Source organism: Pseudopipra pipra, chromosome 1 (genome assembly GCF_036250125.1).
Source record: "Pseudopipra pipra isolate bDixPip1 chromosome 1, bDixPip1.hap1, whole genome shotgun sequence".
Taxonomy (NCBI): Eukaryota; Metazoa; Chordata; class Aves; order Passeriformes; family Pipridae; genus Pseudopipra; species Pseudopipra pipra.
Genome location: NC_087549.1, coordinates 30,369,723 through 30,396,096, shown reverse-complemented (window position 1 = coordinate 30,396,096; position 26,374 = coordinate 30,369,723).

Sequence of the window (26,374 nt, the reverse complement as noted above, 5' to 3'; positions counted from 1 at the left end):
TACCTTTCACACTAAGTGTTAATTAATAACAATAAAATAAAAAATCAGAAAAAAATATTATTTTTTTAGAAGTATTACATTTCCTGCCATAGTTTGAAATTGGCCCCCCTTGAGAGTTCGAGGGGCTCAGAGGTGATTGGGTGCCAGGACAGTGTTCCCTGGAGAGCCAGTCACCACTCATGTTGTTCACTTCTGCTCAAAATCATATATCACAGCACCGGAAATGGTTGCCATTGCAGTCTTGGTTGTTTTGCTGTTGGTGTCTGCTGTGTGTAGGTGGACAAGGCCAGGGGGTGGCTGGGCTCCCTCTCTTCCCCTCCAGGGGGGAGAGGGAAGCCCTGCAACCCCCCAACTCAGCCTTTGGCTAGAATTAGAGTCAGCATTTGGAGTGTGTGCTGTGAAGGAAGAGATTCACAGCACCTGAGGTAAGAGGGAGGAGGCCAGGCCTTCCTTCCCCCTCCCTGCAGCTGTGGGACGCTTGGGACAGTGCATAACTGAACCGAGCTGCCTGTGGCCAAGGCTAGGGGGCTTTTTCCCCCTACTGCATTTAGGCTGGTCGGGGGGTGGATTTTGAGACTCAGCACTTGAGCAGAGCCAAGTGGACGGGCTGATAAATCAGCTCGGTGCTTGGGAGAAGAATCCCAGGCAGAATTGGAGACGGGCCAAGAGAGGCTCAGGAGTTGCCTGCCGAAGCTGACCGGAGGCAGCCAAAAACTGACTTAGAGGAATGAAGATTCCAGGACGCGTACGCTTGATAAGCTACACTGCAGCAGCCTAGGAACCGAGGTGGGACACTGAGAGGGAGAGATCACCAGCAGCAGGAGAGCAAGGACTCAAAGCTATCTTCTCGGACTTCATGAGGAGGAGAGACTACAACAAACAACTGCTGGAACTTGGTGAGGACGGAGTGTTCAGGAGGCCAGAACACTCCCACGGCAGACTGTGTTACATATCAGCCTTAAAGGCTGCTCCTGGACTAAAGTTAAAGGAGGGGCTTGAAAGGACTGACTGATAGTAATGTAATATATATATATATATATAGTTGCCTTTAGTTTGTATAGTATTTATTTGTGTAAATAAATGTATATACTTCCCCCTTCCCCTACAGAAGCCTCTGGCCTGAAAGTTTCTCTCCGGTGTTAGGATGAATTGTTGAGAAGGGGTGGGGGAAGCTTGGAAGTTGGATTTTAGATTTTTAATGTGGCTCAAACTGCCACAATTTTTTCCTTATAAAAAGATATAAAGTATATAATTTTGAAAAGGAAGTTATACAGCTCCTCTTTGCAAGGTCCATTACTGATTGAGGAATTTTTGTAGGCAACTTGATATGAATTGGTTTTGCAGATTAAATTAGGCTATCACCAGGTTAAGGACAACTCCTTATGTCAGTGCTGCATTCAAGAATAAAATAAAATATCACTGTATTCTGGAATAAGCAATCTGCTTGCAAAACCTACCATACATTACCTTATGGGCAAAGCCTGGGTTCTTCAAAATGAAAAATACTTGTTAGAAAAAGGATACTAAGGCAATCTATTTGGATGATGCATTTTTATATTAAAGATCATTTTAAATAATTATGATTGCTGCTAAGCTACTAAACCTTACAGGTTGCCCCAAGGAGTTACCTGAGGAACAAAGCTTCATTGCTCTATGCATGGAATCACTTGATTGTCTTATACTCCATACCAACAGTGACTTACCAAAGTTGGGTAGGTCAGTGCCTGGCTTGCTCTTGCTGCCTCTTCTCACTTACTCATACCCAATGGTACAGGGATTATAAGGGCTCCCTACAACCCTCATCTTCTGCACTTATAGGTATGGGTAACTAGGCATATCAAATAAACACCTCAACCAGCCCCTTTTACTTGTAATGTCATTAATAAGAATGGCTATGTTCTGATCTCAGAGCGATGTATATTCTTGCTCTTTAAAAACATAATTAAAAAATGGATGTATTTTCACTGATTTGCATATTTCAATGCCCTTACAAAAAATATTAATTGTAAAATTTTTTACCTTCAGCATTTGCCATTCTTATTCCATTTGAAGATATATGGTCACATGAAAAAAAATCAGGAAATTTCTGTAATACAAATTACTGTCTTAGCTGATTTTTTTCCTCCTGATTAGTGCAAAGACCGAAGAAGAAACTTTTCTTGGCAGACACATGAAAGCCTGTCTTAAAGCTTGAAATTCATTCTTTAAATTGGTGTTTGTTAGAGCTTTTTGTTTATGACATGTTTTCAATAAAGGAAAATTCCTGAGTATTCTTATGCGAGGAAAGCATCTAGCTTCATAATGCTTGAAGAAAGCCAGAATATTTTCAGGCTTAAGAGTTCCTGATGGGAGTTACCATGAAGCAGCCTCTTCAGATAAAAAGATTGGAAGATAGTCACTGTTTGCAGATGCACAGAAAAGCTCAAATTGGTAGCTTGTTATACTACTTAAAGCTTGATTACAGCATAGTAGGTAGGTACTTGGCAGGCAGATGGTCTGAGCTTTAAAAAAAACCCAACCCAAAACACTAGAATTAAGCAAAAATTATCTTAAAATAAAACCTACCTATTTCTGTCATTTATGAAAAAATAATATTGTAAAATGTGTTATTTTAACTGAAAAGATGCATAAAAATTGATTGATTACATCTTATTTCACAGATACTTTAAAAATTACATTCAATTACTAAAAGAAAGTGTTATTAGGAAGGTTGTGGAATGATATTACATTATTCATACACAGAATTCAAACATACATACACAGAATCAAACTGAATGCAAACAGCTGTAAATTAAGAAATGCAAAATTTTGAATTCAGACTTCTAAATCCAGAAAATACTGAAACACAAAACATGCTCATGCAATCTTAACTCTGTCTTCATTAGCAGCAGTTCAATCTGGTTATAACATATGCATTTCCTCTTTCTTGGTTAGAACAAATGGGAACTGTTTAGTCCTATAGTAGAATGAATTAATTCAACCTCAAGTCTTCCTTGCAGTAATCAACAAGTTGATCCTACTCTTTATTTGAATTCTTTACACAGGGCTAGTGTTAAAAGTTTTAAATTGTCAACATCATCCTCATCCCCAAATCTTTTGGGGAGGTGATTGGTATCTCCACTTCATTGTCTTCTCCCCACAGTCTCAAACACCTCCCTTCATATTCTCCCCATCCTCCTGTTACTTAATCATTTGTGTCCTCCTGGGACGCATAATTCATTCCCTGCCCCTCTTCCCCCATTCTGAAAAGGCTATCTAAATTTTCTGCAGACTGGATTTCTTAAAAATACAAATGAGACACCTTCCATTTTCCTCTTTTAACAAGACAGGTTTGAGCTGCAAGTGTGCCAATCTACTGAACGGACTCATGTGATTTTGTGTTGCTGCCAATGTTCAGCCTTACACTGCCATGAGCTGGGAGAAGGCAACTCCACTTTCTGCTATCTTCCACCTCATGTGAGCACTGCTTGCCTAGGCCTCCCAGATACTCAGTTTGTACAGATGAACATAAAGAACACTCTAGTTCATTTGCTCTGCAGGCACTAACAGATCAGTGTGAGAGATTAAATCTTCTGAATGACCATTTTTGACACTAATGAAGTAATTGTGGCTGTGTATAATAAGTAAAAAAAAAAAAAAACAAACCACTGATGCCAACAATGAATACGATTACATTTTTAGTTCAAATATGTGCAAAAATGTTGATACTTCTGACCTGTAGACCGCACTGGGAAAGGTGAAAAAGAAGTGAGAGGATTATACACTGGGAACCTTTCGCTCAGATAACTTGTATTTGAATCTATAACTGTAAGCTATACAAAAAAGTTTAGGAAGTGAATTTAAGCTTTAGAACTTCAGAGCACATATAGAAATACTGACCTTTGAATGGCAGAGTCATCAACATTAAATACAAGAAAGCTGGTGTTTCTCTACAACATTTCTCATATTCAGAATTTACTTCTTTTTGGAGGGAAAATTCTTCAGTCATTGTTCTACAAAACCTGCCAGTATTAATTATACATAGGAATTTTTTTCAATGAATAATGACAGAGATTGTAGCCTTTGTTCTCAGCAATTATTTATTTTCAGTCTGTGAAACTCTTCAGTTATATCTTCTTGTAGTTTTGGATCATGTATGCTTTGAATTTCCTCAACCTTGGTTGTCACACATAAAGTATAACTTTTACCTGTAGTTTTGTCTTCATCTCAGTTTCCCTATTCTCAGTATTAACTCTCATTAATCCTTAACTGTCAATTTTAGTTTCTATTATTGCTTTGAAGAAAAATACCATAATTATCTAGAGCACTGAATATGTATTGACTACGTTAACATTTAGATTCCGTATTACAGATATTAATATTAAAAGACCTTTCCAATTCAAAAAGTTTAAATCACTTCTTAAATATTCTGATCTTATGTTTGAACTTTTTTAAAAGATTCTGGAGAAAAGATTCATGGCTTGACTTAGGTTTTTTCCTTGGAGATACAAAATAATTCTATTGGAGTCAACATTTCTCAAAAGAAAAAAAAAACTAGCGATTTGTCAACAGAAGCATGAAGACAGCATTCAATAATAATTAGTACACAGAAATGATTAATCCTTTATGTGCTGTGAAATTGATTTAGTAATTCAAGTTATTAACAAGGAGATAAAGATTTGCCCTTAAACAATCACATTGATACCTTCCTGTTCTCTTGCTGCCTTTGCAGAAAAGTCAAATGTGGGTATTTTTTCTTTTTTTTTTTTTCCTTGGAAAATGAACTGTAAAAACAAGCATTTTAGTGGAAAAAGCCTATTTAAGTTAGCATAAATAATTTCGTTAAGACCGAAGTTTGGTCTGGTAAAAATTTTTGATTCACCGCTGGAAAGGTTCTCATTTATCAGCCAGCACTCCCAGAAACCATTCCCAGGAAGCACTTTGGAAGTGGATATGACTAATTACTTACAGGTAGTTTTCATGTGGCAGACTTTCTCTGGAGGTTAAAAGAGTATGGCATAGCATAAGTACAGACTATTCTGTGCCTTTTGGCCTGAGAGTCTAGGAATACCACCCAGCACTATTTAGATTACTAACACAGGTGTAAAAATACAAATTGGGATCTGATGATACTAAGTACTAGGTGATCTGAACTGTTCCTTACTGCCATAGGAGGTGTCTAACTCCATCCTGGGCACTGAATAAAACTCTCAAGTGTTCAGAACACATCTTCCTTCATTGCAATTTACCTTTTCTCGTTGATTTAGTAACAGAGTTATGCAACATTGACTGTAACATTGTGACAGTGGAATTGTGAGGATAGCAGACCACAGAGTAAGTGGAATGAGAAGAAGTGCCTTCTCAGACATACAACAATATGCCTGAGGAAACCCCCTGAAAACAGGAGAGGTTGGGTGTAGTATAATAAGTCTTTTATCTTTTTAATGTTTATGATTCTGTGAAAATAATATTCAAGGAAGTAGCTTTTATGAAAGACATTCTCAGATACACCAAAAATTATATTGATGAGAATAAATCAGGCTCATGGTGGAAGTGTTTAAAAATAAAAGTTTCTTTGAACCTAGTGAGAACCAGATTTAATGAAATTTAAATTAAAGTGAATGGAATAGATATGTAAGAGTTAATCAACTGGAATGGCAATAATATGGACTAGAGTCTCTTTTCTTAGAAAGAAACCACTTGAATGAAATCATGTATCTTGGTGTTTATTGTTCTTTGACTCAGGCTTGCAAATGTATATTTTGAAAGCCAAAATCTGATCCAATTAAAGTAAATGTTAAGGATTTCAATTTGTTTCTGTCTTTGAGATTGTCTCTTCTATATGAAAGTGAATTGTCTGCCTGCACTCTGTGAAAGTGCAGTTTTGCAGCTCAGTAAGATACTTTTTTGTTGTTCTACTGCAGCTGTTAGTACATTACAATGATATAATTTTTTTCTTTTCTAGTATAATTTCATATTTAATATGAAAAGAGTAATCTAAAATAAATATATCTGCTTTCTAATTTTGCTACAGTTTTGCAGATTGCAACAGAATATAGGCAAAATTTCTGTTGTGATCAAAGTTTTTTTATTTTATTCTTGATCAGCTGGAGATTTGCCATAAAAACATAATCTGTTTACACTATGGAAACAAAATTAGGGTAAGTCAAGTCTTGCAATCACTCCAGTGACATATAGACACCACTTGACCCTGAGGTTAGCTCAGTTGGTTAGAGTCTGGTGCTAATAACACCAAGGTTGTGGGTTTGATCCCTGAATGGGCCATTCACTTAAGAGTGAGACTCAATGATTCCTTTGAATCTCTTCCAACTCAGAATATTCTGTGTTTCTATGATACTTGCAATTTAATTATTTTCCATTTTTTTCCTGTAATATTTGTAAATATTAACCCCTCTCCTATTGCAACCATATTATTGTGGATATCTTTAAAACTGGCCTTACTCTGTTCCTGGATTGAAGATTTTCATATTTATTGTAATTCATTGTAACTGCTCCAGTTATCTAATTTATGCCAGTAAAACAATGATTTTATCTCTTCAATAAACCAAATTATTATGGAAAATGTAGAATGTATAAGAAATGAAACAATATATGAAAAATAATTGACAATATTTTCAGGTTTAACATACATAAAAATTATTATCATATTGATATGGAAAAACTCAAAATCACAGATCACTATGTTGATGGACCCAGTTTTTGACTGATATCAGTATAAGGCTAGACTACAGTTTTATCCAGAACAGTGTCCTGTCTCTGATTAGTAGGTTGTATCACCTATAGGTTGCTTTTGTGTTTCACCTAGTATAATTTCTCAGCAACTTCTACCAACTCTTTTGAAGCAGAAATTTAGAATGTGTCTTAGCATTTAATAGTTCTTGATAGGTTTTCATTTCATGAAAATAATTCATTTGGTTTTGAAAGAATAACCCAGAACTGAGCTACCCACATGCAATTCTGGCAGTTGATGCCTGTACTCGGAGGGCTGGTTGCCACCACAGAGATTCTCGGTAGTCCTCACTCAATTTTTCAGTGCTAACTGGCTTGGGGTGGGAAAGTTCACTGAAGTCAGTCAAACAGAGGCTCTCTAAGGCTTCAGCAGTTCACTATTCATCTCGCCTTCAGCAGCTCCAGTGAGAGGTATTGATAAGATCATCCAGGTCTTTATTCTTCATTGATACCATAACTGTCTAGGCAGTGTCAACAAGATGCACATTTCAATTTACTGCCTGTCCCTGGCATTAGCCACAAGGACTACTGCTGGAGATGCACAGACAAATCATAAGATGCCACAGAAAGGATACACAATGCCTGTTTTTTCTATATCTTTAACTTCATCCATTACACAAGATCAAGAATTGCTCTGCAGAGCACCATTACTACAATTTCAACTCTTGTGTTTGGAGAGGAAAGAGTCTTCACAGCACAGTCCTTGTACAGAAACCCAGGAGGACTGCATTAATATATATTCTCACACAGGGGTGTAATTAGCCAATTGCACAGGGCTGAGCAGGTAGTCTCTAAAACAGCTACGTGGAATATTTCACAGCTCAGGGTCTCAGTGAAATTCCTTTCAATAGCATAACAGCCTTTATGATCAGACTGATAGCAGTCATGGGGCTCTGTAGACCTGACACCTGACTTCTACTCACACTAAAAGTCCCTCCCTCCAACTCCCTCCCTCATCCCATAATCAAATCATGCAAATAAAGGAGGTAATCATGATTTACCTGTTTAAACTATAGGGGTTGATGTAGGCTGTAGTGGGAAGTGAATAAAAAGGTGCCCCTGAAAACTGGCGAGCTTTACAGTGCTTTTATGCTGGATCCAGAATATTACGTTCTCCTGTCAGAAGACCTCTTCAATGTTTTCATAATAGGAGTGTATCTGCCATGCCATATGCCAGGTGCAACTGCTGTTCTTCAATGTTAAGATGATCAACTTCATCTTCTTGAACTCTATGCAGCATTCTCTCATCAAGGGGAAGTTATGAGTTTAGCAGATATTTTCTGCTGCTGGATTATCCTGCTTCTGAAGAAGCTGTTGGTCTTTTGAAGGCACAGGTGACACCATCTAAGATTTTCTGGAAGACTAGGAAGATTGATGTCATCATCAGGACAGAGCAGAATGAAACAGAATAACAAAAAAGGATTTCAGAAAAGGATTCATTAATGAGGAACATCAAAAGAAGGTAAGATAGGCAAAGAAGAAAGTCGTTATTGAGGTAAAAGGCAGAACACAGATTGGATAGATGAGGAACAGCTAAATCTTAGAGATATGATGTCTTATAGTTGATGTTAAAATCAGGACCATGGATTGCTTTATTTCACGAAGGACAAGAAAGAATTCGGGACATCACAGGGGCTCTTAACAAATAAAGATCCTCTTATTGGTTCATGTGCTAAAAGTCTTTACAGAATCAAACAGAATCACAACATCATTTAGATTAGAAGGGACCCCTTGAGATTGTCTAGTCCAATCCAATTGCTCAAGTAAGGTCAGCCAAAACAGATTGCCCATGATTGTGTCAGCTAGGTTTTGAATATCTCCACAGATGGAGACTCCACAGACACTCCATCAACCTGTTCCAGCATTTGATCACACTCACAATAAAAGAGGTTTTCTGTGTTTGTATTGAATTTCATGAGATTCAATTAGTGCCAACTACTTCCTGTCATATCACTGGGCACCACCGCGAAGAGTCTGGCTCCCTCTTCTTCATTCCTTCCCATCAGATATTTATATACATTGATAAAAAAATCTCTTCTTCATGCTGAACATTCCCAGTTCAAATGATTCTTCCCTCACACAAATGATTCTTCAGTCCTTTGGTCATATTTATGGTCCCGTGCTGGACTTAGTCCAGTAAATGCATATCTTTCTTGTATTGGAGAGTCCAGAATTGTACGCAGTACTCCAGAAGTCTCACCAGTGCTGAGTAGAGGCGAAGGATCATTTCTCAACCTGATGGCAACACTTACTAATTCAGCCCAAAATACAACTAACTTTCTTTGCCACAAGCACACATTGTTTGTTCATGTTCAACTTGCTGACCATCAATAACCTATAGTCCTTCTCTGCAGAGCTGTCTCCCAGCCAATTACAGCAGTGTGTTGGTGCCAGCAGTTATTCTTCCCAAGATACACATCCTTACATTTCCCTTTGTTGAATTTCATGAGACTCCTCTCAACCCAATTACTCACCCTGTATAGGTGAGTCCCCTTGAATGATATCTGGACTAATGGCCACTCCTTCCAGTTTTGTATCATTGCAAATCTGCTGATCTGCACCATTCCCCATCATCCAAGTCAGCAGAGTTTAAACAGTACTGACAGTATCAGTCCCTCGGGTACCCACTACTGACTTCCCTCCAAACTTTGTGGCAATTAAGCCTGTTTGAAGCAGATTTGGAGCAGAGCTTTAGTTTCCTCCAAGAGTAGCCTGTGATCCTGATTAAAATCAGTAGCTGGGGAACATAATAGAGTGTGTTTCAACAGTGTACTATTGCTCAAAGAAATATGTTAAGGTAGATGCACACTAAAATAAAACAGATAAATTGCATCCTAACATTTTCTATTTCTGCCTCCACCCCAAAGGTGGAGGTAGCTCAGATGCTGTAGAGCCAAATTATATAATAAAAATCCCAGTGTCAGGCCTGATCAACCTGTATTTAAGTAATATATTTGCAACTTCTGAAGGAGCAATGTTTATCCATTATTGAACTACTCAGTCAACTTCATAACTAGACAAATTTAGTATAAAAGAAAATGTTTATTTTATGATGTAGTTTTGCAAGAAATTGACAAAAGCATTCAAAACAAAAAGACCCCAAAACAACAACAACAACACGAAAAGAAGGCTTTGGGCAAAAATAAAGATCCTTCTTAGCTGGTCTTCAGGTAACATCTATTGACTTACTCTGCATCACTAGCCATCATGCTGATATTTCTTGGAAATGTTTAGAGCATCATATTTTCTCAACTTCTTTTAATAAGGGATCACCCAGCACAGCCATGGGTACTTCTGTTTTCCCTAGCCAGGAAGCATGCTTCTTCATTTGATCCTTTTAAGTTTTTACTGCTTTCTTCACATGATTAAACATAAAAATATTGAAAGTAAACTCATTTATTTCTCCTATTCTTTATTGTTTAATATCTATATTTATATTGTTATTGGACTACTTCATTTAAACTAGAAGTGGCTATTTCTCCTTATAGGATCACTGTGATGTAACTTTCTAAATTATATAAACAAAATTAATTGCTCGGGAACCTTTACGGATTTATAATGGCAACTCTGAAATAATCCTGGCAAAGGTTATACATAAACAAAAAGATCTCTTGAAGAATAAAGCAACCAAGACTGTACAATTCCAAAACAGTTAAATCCTATTTTAATTGATTTAAAAGAACCACAGAAATCATGTTGCCATGACCACCTAGATGAATTATTTTCTCTGTGGCCTAGTAGTAGTGACAGTTCCTGCACTGTAATTCTTAGAAATTTCTTATGCTTCCAATGTGTCTTAGATTCCTCAACTTTCCATTGCATAACTCCCTAATTTGTCAGCATACTGCAGAGAATATCTACACGACAGAATTTATGATGTGAAATTTTCAGGACAACAGTGTAAAGGAAGAGCAGCAGATCTCATTAACTCCAGTGTGCATGTATGGCTACACAGCTGCGTGATCCCCTCTCGGGTTGGATGTACCTCTGCACAGCACTAAAACAAGCCGAAACCCTAAAACAAGCTGAAAAACAATTGTGTGGGGGAACATAAGATAATCAGATTTCCATAGGAAATATAATGGAGACAATAATATTCGCTTTGTTAATTTTCATATTTAATTACAAATGTAATTTCACTTTTGTGTGAAGTGGTCTCAGAACTGGTGTTTTATGAGAGTGACTCAAGTCACTCAAGTGACTCAAGCAGAATTTGGGGTCTTTGCAACTTGTTTTGGAAGACACGGGATAGCAGGGAGTCGTGTACATGCTGCAGGCGTTATTTCTGTGACTGCTAAATGTTACGTGGTTACTTCTGTAGTAGAGATGGGATTGAGACCTCCAACTCATTTCACAATAGACTATTGAATACCCATCAGCTGAAGCAAATTTCAGCAACCCGAAATGCAATTGAACTTAATGACCTAGAGGTGAAAGGCTCTGTATCTCATTACCACTTCCCTAAACCTTCCAGTCCCAGAGTGTTTTCTTCAGTCTTTTGAAAAGAATCATCTATTGTACTGACATAAAAGCTGCTGAGTATCTTAGTCATTTAACTTTAGATTGTTGAGTTTCATTATTGTTTATTCCTTTGTCTCAAGCTGAATCATTTTCTATGAATCAGATAAAGCACTATCATTATGATATCATTTATGAAGGCTACATAATTGTAGCTTTTCTCACTAAATCTTTGAAATAGCGCATTTCTTTTCTCACTAAATATTAATTTATTTTCAGATGTGGCTATTACATTATTCTGTTTATTTCTGAAAAAAATCCTTTTTAAGTAGAGATCTGTATTTTTCTATGAGTATCTGAACAGTTCATTAACTTTGACAGTGAAATGAATTTTTTGAGAGACAATTTACAAAAGTATTTTTCATATTCATACAATTTTTCAAATAAATTTCTGGTTTTAAAAATGTGAGGGAAGATATTTATTTTTCATTTTCTATACTTGCTATAAAAGTTAGATTTTCAGTGCATCTTATCTAACCTGACAGTGTCCATCAGTTAGAAATAAGGTAGACACCATTAAACTAAAGCATCAAAGACATGAGAAGATATTTTCTCTCTAGATAATAAGTTTACATCCTGAAAAGTGAACGACAATAATCCAAGTCATCACTACTTCAGAAGAAAAATATTTTGTCTTACTCCTTAAGATTTAGGGTAAATGTTTGTGTTCATCCTTATTCAGGGGAGGGAAAAAAAAGAAAAAAAAAGAAAAAGCTGTGCTTGGCTTTTCGCGTGTACTTAACTTCCACAAGATTCACAAACCACTAAACCAGAAAAATGCTGTTTAAAATATTGTCACACAGAACCAGATGCTTGGCAGCTTGAGTGCCCTCCTACCAATGAGCATTGGCACTATTTGCTCCTTTGAGCTAGGAACAATTCAAATGCAATTGGTATGTTCTACCTGCATTTCCCTTTTTTCTTTTCAGAAATTAAGGAAAAAATCAACCAGTTGCATTTCAGAAAAACAGATACATACTCATTTGCATATATGGTAAATTGAAATGATCTTAAAATCTCTGTATATGCATTTTCTAGCAAATTAGGCAAGAAAAAGCCTCCCTTAGAAGTGGAACAAAGAGGAAAGGAAAAAGTATTTATCTTTTTTCATTTCTTTCGCTTAATGTATGGAATTTGTATTATGTTAACATCATCATCACGTCTCAAAAAGATTTCATTGATTTGAAACCATATTTTTATAAAATCCTGTACATAAAAGTTTAATAAATATTTAGAATAACTGTGTGTACAGGATGCAAATGAAAATTCCATGACTTCCACAAAAATTCGTAAATGATTTTGAATATGAGTATACTGGTTTCCCAGTATCTTCTTTCCTCTATAATCAGCAAGACCTTCATTCAATGATCATTTAATGTACAGCAAGAGGTAAAAAAATAGTGATTTCATTTTTCTCTGAAGAGAAGTCATGTAAGAACACAATATCGATAAACTATCTGCAGAGGGTTGAATTATGTTCTGAAAGAGTTTTAGTCCTTCTAAACCACAGGAATGCAATACAGAATTCTTACGAAATATCTGTAATGCTGAACAACAGTCCTACTGAAATAACTGTACCTTTGTTTGCAATTCTAGCAGAGATGTCAGGAATTTAATGTGCCTTTACAATAAACTGCCCTCTCATCCATGAAAGTGGGCCCTTGTGAACAGAGCTGAGATTTTTAGCATGGGAAAACTTGCACAGCCATCGTCTGTACTGTAGCTACTTTGTTGATTGGTAGAAAACTTTAGTTCAATAAAAGCTGTTAATCCAGGCTGTTCCTCAAACATTACATTACCTTTATTTTTTCTTAAGCTGCTTATATTAGCCCTTAGGTTTGTAAAAGTGCTCAACTATTTTTTAAGTTGCAATAAAAATAGCAGGCACCACAAGACAGAAAACAGAAAAGGAAAATATATCCCACCCAAAAGAAGAATTTTTTATAAGTCAATCAATTCAATAAACATTATAGGAATTTCAGTCCAAGGGGGTTTAATTTGCCATATATTTTAAATATTGAAGCTTGTTAGTGAGTATGGTTATGGGAGAAAGAGTGAAGGACTATGATTCATAACGTATTTGAAGAATGAAAATGGTTTCAGACCCTCAGGCATGGGAAGTTCTGATATTGTATTTTTTACCCTACTCCATTACCATTATTTATTTATTTGATATTAAAGTACCACATATAGAAAATTGAAACAGAATGCAAAATGTCTGTTGTAGACAGCCCAATTCCTACAGGGTTTAGTTCTTTGTAGGTGAATTTGTTGATGAATTTGTCCTTATCTGATGGTCCCAGCTTTTCATATTCCCTTACCCTTTTTTTTCCTTCAAGGAATACAGACAAGTCTTCCAATTTTATTTTTCCTCCCCCACCCCCCCTCAATTTTTTGAGGATCTGCTTTGCCTGGATTTATATCAGACAACCTCTAAGTCCCATGTTGCAGTTAGAACATCCAGGTCAAGGAGTATTTTGCTGGAGCTAAGAAAAATAGTAATGATCTGTCTGAAGGGTGTCACTGTAGACTGTAGAGAAACTTATGAAAAGCTTGGATAAATCCTCTGCTTGTGATGAAAAGGTTCTGGTTTTGTCAGGATTGATTTGTCAAAGAGTGGAGGTTAGGGTGGGAGTTTTTTGAGAATATATTACCTGAACTGAGGGAAAAAATGAGTATTGCTCAAAATAATTTAGGAACATTTGCAGGGAACTGTAAGACGTAAGTAGATAAAGACTGTGGCAATGGTAGAGGTAATAACAGGAATCTGATAAAAGGGGACAGAGTTGCAGTTAAAAGGAAGATTCGAACATGTGGGTAGGAAAAAAGAAGAAAAAAGTGAAAAGAGGACAGGAAGAGAAAGAAGGAAAAGGGAAACAACTTAGAATTTTGTGGGTGACAGCACTTTCTAGCTCTTACTCCATTTTCATGAGCATGCTCTTGGGGGAGCAGGGCAGAAACGATGTGAGTGCAGGGCAGGAACAATGTGGTTTTTTGGTCTCTTTAGACATTCCTGGTCTCACCTGATGTGAGACAAGCCCTGTTTCTCTTCTCCCAAGTAATTTGAAGACTTTCTTCTAAACTAGTATGAACATACCATTTTCTTTGTCTGTAGCGTATTAAGAAAGTTTCTGGTCTGGGTGTTTTGAATGTCTCTGTCTAATCGTGCGTATGTTCGGATACCAGGAGCTGCTGAAAACTGTTTGAACAGATCTTTGTGATATTCCAATATGGAAATCATCACTGCTCCTATATATAAGCCAAACATGCAGCTGGTGTAGAAACTGACATTTAGTTAAAGGACAGAGAAATACAAAATTTTGACAGGTTCTCCATTACTGCGATTAGGCAGATAAATAGCAAAATCTAATGAGAGAATAGGAATAGCTTTTATTTGTATTCTTTTTGTGTCATTCGTTGGAGATAAAGAACTCCCTTAAAATTTCTTGAAAACATAGAAAATTCACAAGACATTTTGAAAGTCACCTGACTCAAAGGCTCCTAAACACCACTTTTAGCTTCCTTCTAGCATCTCTTGCGATTGTCAATTCCATTTGGTTTGGTTTTGAATTTTATTATATGCACACACTTTTAGAATCAAACTAAAACTATTTCAAGTGTTCAGCATTTAGAAGCTATTTCTCATCATGGAGATAGCCTGTTGTACAAGATGCAAACTCATGTCATCTGAGGAAATGTCTTATTTCTGTGATTTAGTAGATCTTTTTTATTAGTAACCTTTCTATGCATATTACCTTTGCCATTCATAGCTTTTGCAAAATGATGAGCTACACAAAAAATAGATACTACTGTCTTTTTTTTTTTTTTACAATGCCCATTATACACATTTATTGGAGTATTTTGGTATGTCCTGTGATGCTTTTCTTATATTTCCCTATCATGCCCAGCAGAAGAAGGTTGTGAAGGACCAGGAATAAGAATGGGGAAAATCTCAGAAGTGGAAAAAGATGTACAGTGATTGAAAGGACTTTATGATACAGACTTTACAGTTATTATGTATATACACATTGTATGCTTCCCCAGAATTTGTATTTCCCGGGCATGTCCAGGCTTGTCCGCTTCCCTGCCTTCCTGCGGATTGGCTGGAGAAGCTGCAGAGAGGGGACAGCCTCCATTCCCCCCTTCTCTCCCCGGTTCCTCCCACGTTCCTCCCTCTTTTGCCCATGTCCCTATCCTGGTTTGTCCCCCCACTTGTCTGTCTTGTGCTCTGCCCTATGTTCTGGCCCTTTCCCCTCCCGAGCTGATAAAAGACCGCGTGCACACGTGAATAAAGCATTCTACCTGCATCCCACCCTCGTGTCCTGGACCCGTGCTGTGCCATAGTCCCATCCTCCCCTTTCAGACCGTGGCAGAAGGTATTTAGGTGTAACTATGTTTATAAAGGGAAAGACAATAAATAAAGAGAGGAGAAGGGTGAGAGTGAGATATAGTAGAGAAATCACCAAGATTAGAGAAGAAGAAGGAGGAGGAGCTGTTCCAAGTGCCAGAGATGGCTCTGCAGTCTGTGGAGAAGACCACGCCATGGCAGATATCTGCAGTCCATGGAGTAGGTGGATATTTCCTGAAGGAACTGAGGCCTCTTGAGAGCCCATGCTGGAGCAGGTTTATCCTTAAGAACTGAAGCCCATTGGGAAAGCCCACAGTGGAGCAGGGAAAAAGCATGAGGAGAAGGGAGGGATAGAGAGAACTGTTATGAATTAACCACAGTCTCCATTTCTCATCTTTCTGAGATGCTCAGAGGGTGAGAGTAGATGAATCTAGCGTGAAGGAACCAAGTTGACCAGAAAGAAGGGGGGAGCAAAAGTGTTGCTCTAATGTCTTTCTGTTTGTCACTATTCATATCAATTTTAATTGGAAATGACTTAATTTTCCCCGGATTTTGTCTGTTTGGTCCATGATGGAAATTGATAAGTGATCTTTTTGCCTTTACCTTGACCTTGTTCTATTTCCCCCCCTGTCCTGCTGAGGGATAGAAGTGAGTAAAAGGCTGAGTGGAAGTTTGTCTCTTAGGTTAACCCACCTAAACTATGCAAGTTACTTGCAAGTCTGTCCATTGCCAGCAATGAATAATGGGTCATTCCTTGTTTCTGATGGATCTCTAAGACCCCTGGAAATATCATGCAGTTAAATCAGGCAGCTGAGAGGCCAGCAAATAGTGACACTGACATTCAGGCCCAAAACAGAGGCTATTATTAGACGCTAGATAACTTCTGAGTACTTGAGTTTCTGTGCAAAATTATTGAGAGACGATGGAATAGAATAATGCAAAAGTAACTAATATGGCTCTACAGAAACATTTTTAAGAGATGAAGATAAGAAAACCATTCTTAGCATACTCCATAATATTCCTGACTAAATCAAGACACTGACTATCCCACAATTTTTATTAATTCATTGGCTGATGAACCCGATGTGGCAGAAGTTATTTTAGTCATTTCTCAGATAGAATGCATATTATTTCTTCCTGTTGTAGCTATATGAAAGACAAACATATAAAATAGAGGCAGAAGGGAAGTACAATTATTTCAAGAAAATTTTGGACCTCAGCAGGAAGAAAGGGTTTGAAAAGATTTCAGGGAAAAGGGGTAGGGTTTTATTATAAATAAGTAAATGTTGGCCAAAGTGATATTAACAGAATTCTTGGTATAAACCCACACATCTATTTAAACATGAAGGTACAGAAAGCCATAGAACTAATTTAATATTCAAATTTTATCCAAATATATCAGTAGAGGAGTCTGAAAAATTCATTAGAGGTTCTAACACAACCATTCATTTTTCAAACAGCTGTTCAATCTTAAGTGGGGAAAAATTCTTGATTAGAAATGAAGCAATAAGGAGAAATCAAAGAGATAACTAAAAGTTACTTGCAGAATGTGTGAACATACTGCTTCAAGTTAAGTAGGACCACATTGAAGAAGTGGATTGTTTCACAAGTCATCTTATTTTGTCTACACAAGGCAATCATGACTACATATTTCTAACTCCTACTAAACTTACAATTCTGTGATATAAGAGGACTACTAAGATATAGTTTAAAAAGGATATCTTTTTCTTAGTTTTGAGCAGAAAGATGAAAGTTTCTATGTGAAGAAAATCACTAGCCATCCATCAGGACAAAAAAAATTATTTGCCAGGATATTTATATCTGAAATGACAATTATCCAAAGATTGCTTTGTCAGTCCTGCAGACCTTTTAGTCCAGTCATGGATTATGGAGGATCCTGGTCCTGTTCTCACTCAACTCCTTTCTTTGAAAACCCTTCACATGAACCTAAAGCTCTTTCTTGCATCTTTACTGTTTATGTAGGCAGATATGCTAGGCAGGACAGACAGACAGAAACTTTTCCCTCTCCAGAACTGTCTCCAAAGTAGTTCCCCATTTATTCACTAAATTTTCTGCCTTCATTTGCTCAATTTCAAGTTATATGACTAGTCATCAGTCTCAGTAACATAACACTCATCTGCCAAAAAACCACAAAACAGAAAAAAAAATGAGAGAAATCATCTTTATTTCAGTCTTTTACTGACATGATATTTCTATTCCTGTCTTGGATTTATGAATATATAAACTATTATTTAAATTCTTAATATTAGAGACCCCTTTGTCTAGTGTACACTTGCTTTGGTCTAAGATCAGACTTACAGCACAGAGCTAGGAATGTGGAAGACACTAATATATTTCTGCCTATTAAAAATACACACAATAATTCTAAGAAATAACAACATTTGAATAAAAGTGTTTTGTTGATTTTACACTTATTATCATAAACAAATCAGCCTTTGTACTCTAAGTCATACCATACCTGCAGCAAGTTCTTGTAGACCTCATAGTTGTCAGCCAAAATTTATTTTAAAATCACTTAAGAGCTTCTTTAACTTGCTTTTAAGAGTTCCCATCCTGAAACTTTTCCCCTTAGAAGGATTTTCAGTAGCTTTGCCTACCAATCTCTTGCCTTTGATCCTGTAGATAACTATTGACAATTTGATTCCCAGGTGCACTGACATTTTTATTTTCTCAGTGTTGTTAGTAGGAGCTGAAGATAGTCTACGCTTCTGAATAGTAAGTTAAGGGAACTTCACAAATGCTGACATTATGTATGAAGTGCTCATATTATTTTGTAAATTATTTAGTCAAAACTTTAGCTGCTCAGTACTCAGACTACATCAGCCAGTTTGAACTATTCCTGTTTATCTCTAAGCTATGTTTTCAAGTTCTTCTTGATGGAGTCCTCTCACTGATCTACAGCTTCTACATCAGAAATTAATTTCCAAACTGATTCTCTGAAGACAATATATTTCATTGCCTCCCATAAGCTGGCATTGCTCTGCTTAGTTGTTTTCTCAGTCGTGTTTCACTCAATCTAATTAATAGTCAAGGCCTCTGTGGTGTTCTGGTACTACAATACACAAATGGTACTTACTTTCCTCTGGTAGCCCAGAAAAATAAGAATATGACTGTAAGACTTACTATCACTTTCTAAGAACAGGGAAAAAAAATGATTTTGCATGCTTTCAGGTTAGTTTCACCATAAAAGTTAAAAAATATCTCAAAACTACATTTCCATTACATTGTTCAAAAAATGTCCATAGCATTCAGAGGACAACTTTGTAATCTTTGACTTTACTATTTATTGTCATGATATACTGTATGATTATATTATTGGCATCATTTTATTGGATTTTAAGATACCATTATGCTGCTTTGTTGGCTGTTTCCTTGCCTCAAGTAGCATGAGCCACATTGCTTGCATTGGATTTTTACAGTTTAATTAGTATGCTGCTGTGCTGTTTTTAGTGGCATGCTGCTATGGTACCTTTAATTGAAATCCTTCTCTTATGACTATAATAATTATATCACCCTGATGCCTTTAATCTGGCACCATTATATAGCATGTGGCTGTGCCGCATTAACTTCTTGATATTAATCATTTGGATTAGCACCAAGGGATAACCCAGAAGTAAGAAACACACTGGCTCCCTGGTTGGAGTATTTTCTGTAAGACCATGAATGCATGCCTGTGGCATACTCAAAGTTATCAGGATATGCACCTTTATGTTACAAGTCTGTTTTTAAAAATCTTGGAATAATCTACCTGCTTGGTCTTTTCCCAACTGTTTTGTATCCCATGAAAAATATTTTTTTATTAATTCTAAGAAAATTCAGTTTTTCTCCTCATTTATGTTTCTATTTCAAGGGCTAGTAAATGCATAGAAATTGCTCTTTATCAGTACTTTTGGGTATATCACAAAATACCAAATACTTTGTATAAAAGTTGACAGATCCTTGTCATGTTTTTCTCCTATTTATTTTAATGTACTATTCCAGCATTACAGAGCACATTCCAAAAACAAACAAACAAAACCAACACAACAAAACAAAGCAATCATGTTTTTCATGGACCCAGCAGCTGGAAACAGGAATTAATGCCATTTAATACAGTAAAAATATATGCACTATTTCAGAATAATGAATTGTTCAGTTGAGGAGGGCCATCCTACTTCTAAATACAGATGATTCTTTTTATAACTCTATCTTCCTTGATTTATTTAGTGCTAAGGGTTGCAAAAGGTAGTGTCTGTGGGAGGTCTTGTAATGAATGAACTCGTCAGTTAAAGCACATCCTGAGAAAGCTGAAGGTGATGTTGTTAAGCTGGAGGATGCAACAGGAAGAAACTGCAGTGCTGATATATTTTCATTTCATAGAATTATAGAATGGTTAGAGTTGGAAGGGACCTTAAAGATCACCTAGTTCCAGCCGCTCTGCCATGATCAGGGAATCCTCCACTAGACCAGACTACTCGAAGCTCTTTCCAGCCTGAGCTTGAACAACTCCAGGGATGGGGAGTTCAAAACCTCTCTAGGCAACCTGTCCAGCACTTCACCAATCTCAAAGTAAAAAATTTCTTCCTAATAGCTAACCTGAACCAAACCTCCTTTAGCTTAGGGCCATTTTTCTTTGTCCTATCACTCTATGCCCTTGCCTCTCCAGCTTTCTTGTGAGCCCCCTTGAGGTACTGGAAGACTGCTATTTGGTCTCCTTGGAGCCTTTTCTTCTCTAGGCTGAACAATCTCGACTCTCTCAACCAGCCTTCATAGGAGAGGTGCACCAGCTCATTGATCATCTTTGTGGCCATGCTCTGGACTCATTCTAACAGGTCCATGTCCTTCTTATTTTGGGACCCCAGACCTGGATGCAGTACTGCAGATGGGCCCTCACACTGGCAGAGTAGAGGGAAAGAATCACCTCCCTTAAATTGCTGGTCACACTTCTTTTCACAAAATCACACAGAATCACAGAATATGCTGAGTTGGAAGGGACCTACAAGGATCATTGAATCCAACTCCTAGACCTGGACAGAACCATCCCCAAGAGTCACACCATGTGCCTGAGAGTATTGTCCAAATGCTTCTTTAACTCTGGCAGCCTTGATGATGTGACCAGGGAAGTCCCTGGGTATCCAACCACCCTCTGGGTGAAGTACCTTTCTCTACTATCTAACCTAAACCTCGTCTGACACAACTTCAGGCCATTCCCTTGGGTCCTGTCAATGTTCACCTCAGAGAAGAGATCAGTGCCTGCCCCTCCTCTTCCCCTCATGAGGAAGTTGTAGACGGCAGTGATGTCTCTCCTCAGTCTCCTCCAGGCTGAACAGACCAAGTGATCTCAGCTGTTCCTCATACAGTTTACTCTTAAGGCCCTTCACCATCTCCACTGCCCTCCTTTGGACACTCCCTAATTGCTTAATACCTTATATTGTAGTGCCAGAACTGCACACAATATTCAAGGTGAGGCCACCCCAGTGCAGACTAGAGTGGGACAATCCCCTCCCTCGACCGGCTGGTGATGCTTTGCCTGATGCCCCCCAGGACACAGTTGACCCTTCTGGCTGCCAGGGCACTGCTGACTCATATTCAACTTGCCATTGATGAGGACCCCCAGGTCCCTTTCCATGGCACTGCTTTCCAACATCTCGTTCCCCAGTCTGTACAGACATCCAGGGTTGCCCCATCCCAGTTGCAGAATCTGTCACTTTACCGTGTTGAACTTCATATGGTTGGTGATTGCCCAGTCCTTTAATTTGTCAAGGTCTCTCTACAGGGCCAGGACGTAGCTGTGCAGTTTTGATGCAGCACAGTATATGGGTGGCTTTCTGGGTTGCCAGCGTGCATTGCTGAGTCATGTAGAGCTTCTCGTCTATGAACACTCCCAAGTCTTTCTCCCCAGGTCTAGTCTTGATCCATTCTCCTGCCAGTCTGTACTTTTGCTTGGGATTGCCCCAACCCAGGTGCAGGACGTTGCACTTGGCCTTGTTGAACTTCATGAGGTTCACACAGACCCATTTCTCAAGCTTGTCAAGGTCTCTCTGGATGGCATCCCTTCCCTCCAATGTATTGACTGCATCACACAGTGTGGAGTCACCAGCATACTTGCTGAGGGTGCACTCCATCCCACTGGACATGCACCTGACAAACACATTAAGAAATACCAGTCCCAATACTGAGCCCTGAGGAACACCAAATGTCACTCTTCTCCACTTGAACGCTCTCACTTGGACACTGAGTTGTTGACCGCAACTTTTTGAGTGTGACCATTCAGCCAATTCCTTATCCACTGGGTGGTCCATCTGTCAAATCCATGTCTTTCCAGTTTAAAGCCAAGGATGCTGTGCATTTCACTAAGAGATACCTGCTCATTTTTTGCTACAAGTTGAGAAATTGCAATGTCTCAAATCTCCAGTTTAAATTGAATGGTTATGCTGTTACAGTTCAGGAATTCTTCCTCCTGACAAACACACTGTAATTCTGTGTTTCAGATATGAAGTTCCACATCATAGCATACATGTCTTATTTACAGGATGGATTGCTTCAACATGCCTATATTCATAATGGATGTCTAAATTGGGATATAACATGTATATGCATTCTTATGACTTGCACTAGTTTTCTATTGGTTTCTATTGATTTCTATAAAGATTTTGGTGTAGTCAAAGTGCCTGAACTAATGTTCTAAACAAGAAATAATAATAAAGTAATATGGAAGGGATCAAGTTGCTTTGGATAGAAGAAATTTTCTGCAGTCAAGTTTCTTTTAAAGCAAAAGTAATAATTGCATGACCATAAATTTTTGATCAGCTAGGTGTTAAAAGTGTTTGAAATTCACATATTGGGATCTATAATGACTATGCTAGTTATTAAAAACATGTAAACTGGTGTCCTGGTTTTTTTTGCGACAGAGTTAATTTTCTTCTTAGTAGCTCATACAATGTTGTGTTGTGGATTCAGTATGAAATTGTGTTGATAACAGACTGATGTTTTAGTGGATGATGAGCAGTGCTTACTCTAAATCAAAGACTTTTCATTTTCCCGTACTCTGGCAAAAAGCTATGATAGAACACAGCCAGGACAGCTGACCTGAACTGGCCAAAGGAACATTCCATACCACAGAACATCATGCTCAGTATATAAACTGTGGGGACTCGGCTGTGAGTCACCAATTGCTGCTTGGGGACAGACTGGGAGTGGATCAGTGGGTAGTGAGCAATTGTACCATGCATCACTTGTTTTATTCCTCTCTCTTCCCTCTCCTCCCCTCCCTTTTTTTTACTACTACTACTACTACTACTACTACTACTACTACTACTACTACTACCTTTATTGTTATCTTTATCTCACTTCATAAACTGCTCTTATCTCAATCCATAGGTTTTACTTTTTACAATTCTCCTTCCCATCTCACCAGGGATGAGGAGGCTGGGAGGACTGAGTGAACAGCTGTGTGATACTTAGTTGTCAGCTGGGGTTAAGCCGTGACAACTGAGTGGCAGATTCATGGTTGTTTAGGAGGTAACATGTCAGGAGAAAAATAATGTACTTTTGGTTCCTTGCATTGGATTTTATTAGGTTACTCAATAGAAACTCACCTGCACACCTGCAAAGGGGCACAGAGAGATTACAGCAGGTTGGGGAAACCCAAATAATGATCTGCTGGGATATCAGGCTGTCAAAAGCCTGTCTCCACAAGCCCTGAGGAGCACATAGGTGTATGGCCAGGCAGGGTAATCTCGGTAGCCAGGACAAAGAGTCAAAGACCCTGCCTGACCCCTCCAAGAGATGTCCCAGGGAACCCTCAGCACTGTCAGCCCTGGAAACACCCAGCACCAGCAGTCAAACAAAAGGCTCTCTGGGCCACCTTACAGATCAAGGGGGTTACTATGGGATGCATGATGGGAAGAATATATGGGATTTGGGGAGGCCTTGTTATTGGTTGCTTAAGGAAATAAACAAGGCCAGAGAAAGAGAGAGATCTGGGGGAGAAAAAACAGGAAAATATAGGAATAATTGGATAATTAGGGCCAGTCCTGTGTGAATAACTTCCTGGTCGTTTGCCTATCTGCAGCCTGTTCCTCATCACTGAAGTCTGTCCCGTCTTCTCAGTGAACTCCATTTCTGTTTTCCTGCGTGAATGGCTGACAGTTCTCTGTGTACGTGTGAGTGTATGGGGTGTGAGTGCCAGCAACTGGAGACATGGGTCATAGGGGTCCATATGTTTAAGGTTCCAGCGACTCAGGCAGGTGAGGTTCCATTTAGCAGTGTGTGATTGCTAATGAAACCAGAACTGATGAGTAGGATAAGTGCCCTGGGAGCCATGTCTGTCTCTGAAGGTAAGGCACTTGGAGGAGTTAGCTCAATATATAAAGGTATCTTTTGAAATTGCTATTAGTAGGAGGGCTGACATGAGAGAAGAGTATGTTTTAGAATATGGCTTCATCATGCCAACTAAATACAATCAATGTAAAGAATTTTTGCATTTTTATAGAAACTCAGTGGTTCAGCTTAACACATTCCCCCAGAAGTACTGTTCATTTCTCACATATTTCTGAACAAGCTTTCAGTTAAGATTTTTTGACTTCTTAGTGTTATTGTTAAAAGAAGTTAAGAAGTGGCAAAAACTGAATTGAGGTAAATGTGACTCTGAGTCTTACATATCAAATCAATGTAAGTGAGGGTGTGTCCAGTTTATACTTAGCTATCTCTGCTTATTTACATCCTCCCTTTTCAGCACTTTTCTCTAAATTCAGCAGCAACAATATAGTTGATTTTATTTGTTTACGAGTTAATGATGTAGCTTAGATGTAGGTCTGTGTTTTTACAAGTTTTCTAATTATTTTTTTTCTAATTATTTTTTAATTTCTTTCATGTTCTTTGGCTAGGGATTTGGTATGAAGACAGTCTGGCTGTTTTAATGATAAGGTAGATCTGGTCTCTGTTTCTAGTAGTACAAACATTTTATCCTTACAATAGAATCTACTTACAGGGACCTCAGATATAGTGAAAAATCTATTACTGTACATTTGAGTTTAAGAAAAGCTACAATGACTTCATTTATTTTAAAGAAGAAAGAGAGAAGGCCCATTTCTACCACCTCGGAATAATACACATTGACGTATTCTTTTTTCCGCATGGAGGTGCTTACCTTGTCCTTTAGTTTTAATGATATCAGGTGAGGCTGAGGAGATCTTCAACAGCTGAAAGCTCACTGTCAGCATTTGCTAAAATGTGTAATAGATTTTGAGCCAAACGTCATAAAAGGATCAAAAGTATATTAATATATTTTACAAGAAGTAACTACACATACATGCACAATAAATTACTTCTATTTTGATGGAAAATATATATTTGCATTCATATATTTGTATGGGTATACTTCTGATTATGTGAAAAATTAAATTCATTTAAACACAATTTTGCATTGTGGGTTTACTTATAAACATTTTATATTTCACTGTGCATATGTGTGTACATCTGTACACATATGTATACATAGCATGCTCTGTATTTGATCTACAGATGATGGTAAGAAAACATTTCATACAATTGCCTAAGTGCTAAAAAGAGGAAATGATTTACAATTGCACTCCAAGCTGCTGCCAGAAAAACCTTTCTACATCAAATATTTCAATCTTCTGCATGCATGTGTCTGCATACACATCTCAAATACACCATATCACCACCACAACACCACTGCTTTTAGAAATTATGATTCCTTTTTCAGAACGTATTTCTGACTGAAATACTCATTTTTTATGTATTGCTATCAGATGCGTTCCAGAAAACTGGGGAGTAACTACAAAAGCCTACAGTCTAAATGCTACTTGTGCAGATTTCTTTAAATATAAAATATTGACCACCTAGGAAAAAAATTATAGATATGACTAGGGATAAATTTTGTTGTCTGCTGTTTTTTTTAAAGATAAATATACATGGTTAAAAAATTGAGCATACTAATAGTTTGTATCTTTGCTTGCAAATTCTGAAATTTGGAATCAGCTGCAGAAAATAAGTCATCAGTAGTTCTGTTTATCTCAATTAAAATGAATCTAAATTTACAACAGGTCAATTTCTACTCTGAGGTCCAATTTAGTTTGAAAACACTGTTCAATCTCTTTTGGAACAATTGCACTAGAAATCCAATTGTTCTTCCAACTGCCTGTAGTAAAATTCCATGCTACCTAAGCTAAATAAATGCAGCTGAGAGCTGTTAGATGTGTTTACCCAGAGCTTTTCAAAGATCAAAGGAGGGGAAAAAAGCACATCTGTATATTGAATTAAACTTTTTACTTTACTTGAAAATAAATTTTTTTAAAAAGCATTATTCCTTCCTCATGAAGTTTTCCCCAGAGAGCCCCACTTTTGAACTGTGCATGTACAATTTAAGGCACTTAGCCTTAGGAGGGGCCACCTCCTGCTACAGATGAAGAGCTCGACACTAGGACTTATGTTAAATGGAGGCATGTACCTCCTCTTCCTTCAGGTCCTGCTTTTTGTCCTGTCAAGGGGTGTTGGAATCTTTGGTCTCCATTCAGATGCACTTTTCTTAAAATGTTACCACCTGTAGTCTACTGTTACATTATTTCTTTGAAAATTCTGAAAACATGAGGGTAGTTTTGTTCAATTTAGCTTTACTGGGGGTGTGTGGTTTTACAGAGAAGAAAGAAAGGGCTGGTTTTTCCCCCTTGAGATGCTATTATGGCCATGGGCATCTTGATGTCTGATTTTAAAAGGTGAACTTCACAAGAGCACAAAATGGCCCTGCTAGAATAA